The sequence below is a fragment of the Nematolebias whitei genome, chromosome 3, assembly GCF_014905685.2.
Source record: "Nematolebias whitei isolate Nwh7 chromosome 3, NemWhi1, whole genome shotgun sequence".
Taxonomy (NCBI): domain Eukaryota; kingdom Metazoa; phylum Chordata; class Actinopteri; order Cyprinodontiformes; family Rivulidae; genus Nematolebias; species Nematolebias whitei.
The window spans coordinates 5,312,979-5,319,026 of NC_056500.1; the positions used below are offsets into that span (position 1 = coordinate 5,312,979).

Consider the following 6,048-nt stretch of genomic DNA (forward strand, 5'->3'; position numbering starts at 1 on the left):
CTGCCCAGACTCTCTCTTTAACATCCAGCACGCACGCACGCACACACGTGATGCACCGAGTCCCACAGAAAGTAAGGGGACCCCTGCACAAGTCTTGTGTCATGCATCACCACAAACACCCTGCAAACACAGTAAAACAGAATATAGGTTAATTCAAGCAGAGGCCCGACGAGAGAGGCCTTTTCTCTCTGAAACAGGAAACATTTGAAGTGTTTCTAAACAGTAATAAAATAATGAGCCTCTAGGGGGCATTAGAAGATCCCCTTAGGATGATCGACCACTTTCTTCCAATATGAATCTTTTTGATGTGGACTAAATATAATCACTGACGCTCCAGAACCAGATTGAGCTTCTTTTTTCTTTCTGATCATCTCCAAGTCATGATGCTGTGAACCTCCGAGCCTTTTCCTCTCTGGTAATGTAAAAAGGAAAGTTTGTTTTCCTTGGATGCCGACTACCAAACAGCATGGTTGGCTCTAATTGTATAATGGCAGAGGAACTCTTAACGAGTGACCACCCTACTGTGGCTCTCAGCTAAAGTAAAAAAAAAAAAAAAGCAGAGTACTGCTTTTTAAAAAATATATATTTGTCACATATCTAGGCTACAGAAAACAAGTTTCTTTAAAATGCCTGGGACAACAGATGACCTGCAGAGCTGCAACTTTCAGATTACAGTTTACTTTGACCACTACTGGGATCAATACTGGGATCAGTGAACCTTGGTTTAGGATTTTGAACTCACAAAATTAAACAGATTTTTTTTTTTTTTTTTTGCTCTTTATTTGAGAGGGTGACGTGCATCAAACCAAAATTAAAAATATTTTCAAGTTTTTATTGATTCCTGACTAGAAAAAGATTACAGGTCTCCTTGAAGTCCTAGGTAACAAATATATTAATGATGTTAATAAGAAAATGTTTGAACCAAAACAACTTTTCCAATTTTATTACACATCAATCTGACATTTTACACAACTGAAATGACTCGGTGAATTATTGACGACTAAATCAACACAAAATCAAATAAAAAACAAAATACGAGTTAAGTCGCTTCCCAAAAGCAGGACGGTAAAATAGAAGATGTTAGTTTTGCTTCTATAAACAAAACTGGCACCAAAACTAAATGCTTTGACAACTGCAGAGGAAATTGGAAATCTAAAAACTAAACATTCAGTTTAGAGAGGAAAAGACAAACACGTTTAAACTCGTATATCGTCACAATTTTAGTAACGCAGTAATACCGCAAGGTGTCCAAAGTAAAGCTGGACCCGCAGCTCAGTAGGAGACCAGAACCAGAGAATTCATTCATTCATGCTCACACTTTTACACTTTATTACCTTTAATTTTATTTTATTTAGAGATTGATGTTTATTAAGTGAAATGTCTCGTGTGGAAGATCTAAAATTGAGAACAATAAGTCCTAAATAAAAAAGATGAAACTTGCTGAACCCAAAAAGACAGGAAGCAGGATACAGAGTAAAAACTTGGTTTTTAAGCTGTAGCTTGTCCTGAATTAGTAGAAGGTAATACATGTACCTTCAGTTCTGTAAAGTATATATATGAGGAAGCACTGAAAATTGGATTTATATGGTTACTATTTGCATTTAAACCTATCTTCTTTGGGTCTTTATTCAAATAAACATTAAATAAATGCATGAGGAGAACAGCTGCATTTCCTAGCCAAGAGATATTGTTGAACTACAACATTTTGTGACATTGTGTACGCATTTGAACAAGAATAAATACTGTACTTTTTGAAAATTAAAAAAAGTTTGTGGAGGCAAAGTGATAGCCAGTAAAGCTTTTTGGACTGCATTAATAAAATCACTCTGTCCAGTAAGCTGGAGCCCTAGATTTTAAAGTTTCAGGTATGAAAAATAAAAAAGTGCTGCAGCTTAGTGAAGTTGTACAGAAAATATACAATATATTTATCATTATAATCTATACCTGCATGTTTATGTTCTTTTAAACAAAGAACAAAATGTGCATTTATTGCAGCATTAACTTAAAAGAGAAAAGAACCAACTATCCTGTGCTTCTCTTATCAAATCAGAACATTGTTTCCATATTTCACTTCACTCAAACACAACCCATCGACACCATCCTATACATCTACACTGTGTAATATACTGTACACACACACACACACACACACACAGGCATGCACACACGGTCTCATGTTGTCATGAATAAGGCCTTCATACTGTGGATCACTTAGACCTCAGAGGTAAAAGGTGACTCACATATGGCAATGATTGGCATAAATGAGTGTGAGTGTGTGATGGGTTCAAGGGGGCACAAAGGGACCCATTTAACTTGCTCATCATCCTCAATCCATTCCCCTCAGAGCACCACACACACACACACACACACAAATACTAAAATGTTCTTTTGCTTCATGCTCCTAAACATTACACAAACACCAGATTCCATCAAAGAGCCGTCCGACTCCTCTGAATGCACAGAGCCGGCCAAACATGACCCGAGGACCGGCCCGATCACACAGGCTGGGTGGAGCTTTAAACAGTTCCCCTCAGTGTTCACTTACACCCAGACCACTCCATAGCTCTTAGATGTGGAGACAGTAATGTGCCTAAAAGACAGAAATGAACCATAACGTGCGCTAACAATCAAATGGAACGCATTAACGTTGAGTGTGCAGGCTGGGTTTGAACATTTCTACAATGACTCAGCATGTCCTTCACCTCTGTGGTCCATCACAAGATGAGCGCCTCTGGCTCACTGTCCGGCCATCCTCATATCTGCCCACAGGCTCTGTTATGTTTGGGGATATCTGCTTGTTTGTTTGTCAGTCTCGAATGCTTAATGAAGCGAGGTCCCAGTTTTCCCATATAAAAACCTTGCACCAATAAACAGAAATATGAAGAATACGCCTGCAACGGCAGGAAAATGTTTTCAGAGGATTAGGAGGCTGGAGACAGGCGTCTCTGCCCAGTGACACGGTGAAATGGAGCAATCTGAACCTTCATGGTCCAGGTTATAACACTGCTGCCTGAAGTGCTTCACACAAAAAACACAAGCGTGAGAAACAGCCCGAGTCCCACAAGAATATTAAGTTTTAAAATCACTGTTGGTTACAATAAAATCTGGAGTTTTCCAACTTTTCAAACAATATGATGCCAAATTTCAATACTTTAGCAGCAACTGATACGGCAGTCATTTAAAATTAATTCAACGGTATTAAATTAAATTGGGTTAACACTGGATTTATTTCAATGTATTGGATATAAATACCCATATTTTAACAATTTTCACTCTGGTATTAAGGTTTCAGCACACGATTAATGTTCAACAATGAGAAGGATCAGGATAAAGCAAGACAGACCAGAAAACAAAACCAGTAGAAACAGCTCCATGTTTGTTGTTTTGAGAGCACAATATAGGCTATTAGATTATTTCTGAAAAACTTCTCGTCTCCAGTGAACACTAAACCACCAGCAAATTAGTTTTCAACGAATAATATGCATTTTTGTCATCAAAACGTTGGGTTGAGTGCAGCAGAACGCATCAACTTTTAAAACTACCTGGAGAAGTGTTGACTGGGTCAACACAGATTAAGGTTCATGAGTATTTGTTAAATAAACTGCTTGAATCTGAAACATTTCATTTAAAAAGTTTTAGTTCTTGTCAGCTCACGTTTGAAAATCTTTAAAGATTCATCCAACACAACTGAAAGTACTGAAAATAAAGGCAAAGAGAAGATAATTGGAAAACAAGGCCAGCAAAAAAAATTAAAAATTAAAATAAAAAAATCTGCAGATAAGAACATTTTAGTTGTGAACTTGTCTCTAAAGGTTTTTTAGTTCCCTTCCTTCAGCCCTGTCTGTTTTATCCAGGTCTGACTGGGTCACAGAAACTATGGCGTGGAGACCAAGATCAGCAACAGGGTGGAGGCTACCAGGTGGAGCATACTGCATAGAGAGCAGACAGGGGTGGGGGTGAATCGAGTGACCCCCATCACTCGATTCACCCAGAGGTCTGTGGAGCAGCGTCACTGAGGAAAAGCCTCCAAAAACACAACCCACCACATTCCACCAAAATAAACAAGCAGGGCCACCCAAATTTTTCAATTAGAGCCCCAGGAGGGGACAGGAAATGGATCAGTGTAGCTTTGCCCCCATGGTTCCCCCTCCCCACCTTCCTCTCACTGAGCAGTGATGACGGGTGAAGTGAAGGAGAAAGTGACACACACATCTCAAGTGCGGCCTTGCTAGCAGGGGTATGAAACACAAATCACGGAAAACATGTTTCTTGAACATGGTGCCAGTTTGCTGTTAACTTGTCAATCATTCACTTTCTCATCCGCCCACCACACGGGCTGAAGAGCTGTTCTCCCTAGAACAAACAATTTAAAGTGACTTCACTACAACGATGATTGACTTAAGTACATAAAAAGATTACAGAAGCCTAAATTAGTATCGAGTCTAAAACACGCCACTTAATGAGGTCAAAGTGAGAGATAAAGTAAAAACTCAATGAGGGGCTTGCAAACATGACATGAGCAATGTTTCTGTGATCTCTGATATAAAAATATGCATTGATTACTTCAAGACTTACACTAAAATTGCTCTCATGGTCATGGGCAAGCATTTTTAATATTATTTTAATAATGTCATTCCAAAAATTATGAAGCACTGAAACTTCAAGGAGATCAAAATGTTGCTTAATTTGTGGTAAATTAAAATAAAATCAGCAGAGCTCATTTCCTTTATTTCAGTTTACCTTAACAACAGATGGTTATCACAACTCTGCTGATAGAAAAAGGTTATAAAGAAAAATGCCAAATAATGAGCAGAATATATAAAACCAGCTACTGGGAGACATACCAAAATGTTAACTAGAGACAGCTCAGTAATATCAATTTTAAAGCAAGCCAGCCAAAACTTACTGAATGAGGTAAATATTTCAGGATCAGCACATTACAAATATTTTAGGAATGCTAAACGGGAAAAAACGAGGGTGTTATAATAACGTGACTTTTGTGTAGGGAATACCATCCTTATGCATTTGTTTTAAATTTACCCTTTATTTATACAGGTAGTCTCATTGAGTCACGAGAACACATTTTCAAGATATATTATTTTTAGTAGTATTACATTATAAATATATAATTCTCAATATAAATGTGTGAATTAACAGATACACCGAACATGAAATGGTTGATGAGTAACGATTTCAGGTGATGCTTAAAGCATCAGATCAGAAACAGTACTGTTTTTAGAGACAAGTAAATAAGACAAATAAAGGCATTAAATGAAAAAAATACGCTGCCGAATATAACGCAAATCGCTGGTAGCTTTTGAGAAGTTAAAAATTTGTTCACAGACATAAAAATTACGACAAAAAACGTAAATCGGGATAAATGTTAGCCGAGTTTGGACCAGCTGACTGTGTTGTGGAAAGCTAGAGCAAAAGAACACTACACCGGTCGCATATGTTTCTTTTGTGATGCTATTTGTTTTGATTGTTTACATTCTGTTCACACTGACTGCCAGAAGACACCAACAGGTAAGCGATTAAACAGACCAAAAATAAAAAAGAACAACTATCGCTTTGTTGACGTTTGACGGCTAACTTTAGCCTAAGCTAACATCCGCTAGCCATCCAGTTCGCTGTAACAAGCGGCGCTTAAACAATAATTATCATTTGAGTTCTTACAATCCAACAAACAGGATTTTTTTTTTACCTTGTGAACCATCCGAACTTTATACGCAGCAAATATTAAATATCTTTAAAAAAAATGAGAAACTCACAGCTTATAAACGCTTCCCTGCAGCGATTACTTCCGGTGCCTTGTTACTATTTCCGGCGGTAATTCCTTTCAAAATAAAACTGAAAAAATATATATATTTTGTGCAATCAAAGAGTTGGACTTTTTTTTTATTTATTTGTAGCAAATTGAGTAATTTAAAAAGAGCAATAAATATTATATTTTTAAATTACACAAAATACTTTTTGTGTTACCATTTATAAAAAAAAAAGTAACTGATTTTGGGGGGAAGCAGTGGCTGAATGATCAGAGCAGTCATC

General features: G+C 37.3%; 1 protein-coding gene across 1 annotated transcript in view; it reads right to left on the reverse strand.

Annotated features, from left to right (window-relative positions):
* Nucleotides 1-5,821, reverse strand: part of exoc2 (exocyst complex component 2) — a 63,141-nt gene extending 57,320 nt beyond the window's left edge. The window contains exon 1 of the mRNA XM_037697810.1: nucleotides 5,772-5,821. The gene's annotated coding sequence lies outside the window, so the exon portion shown is untranslated. The remainder of the gene's footprint in view (nucleotides 1-5,771) is intronic.
* Nucleotides 5,822-6,048: the final 227 nt, after the last annotated feature.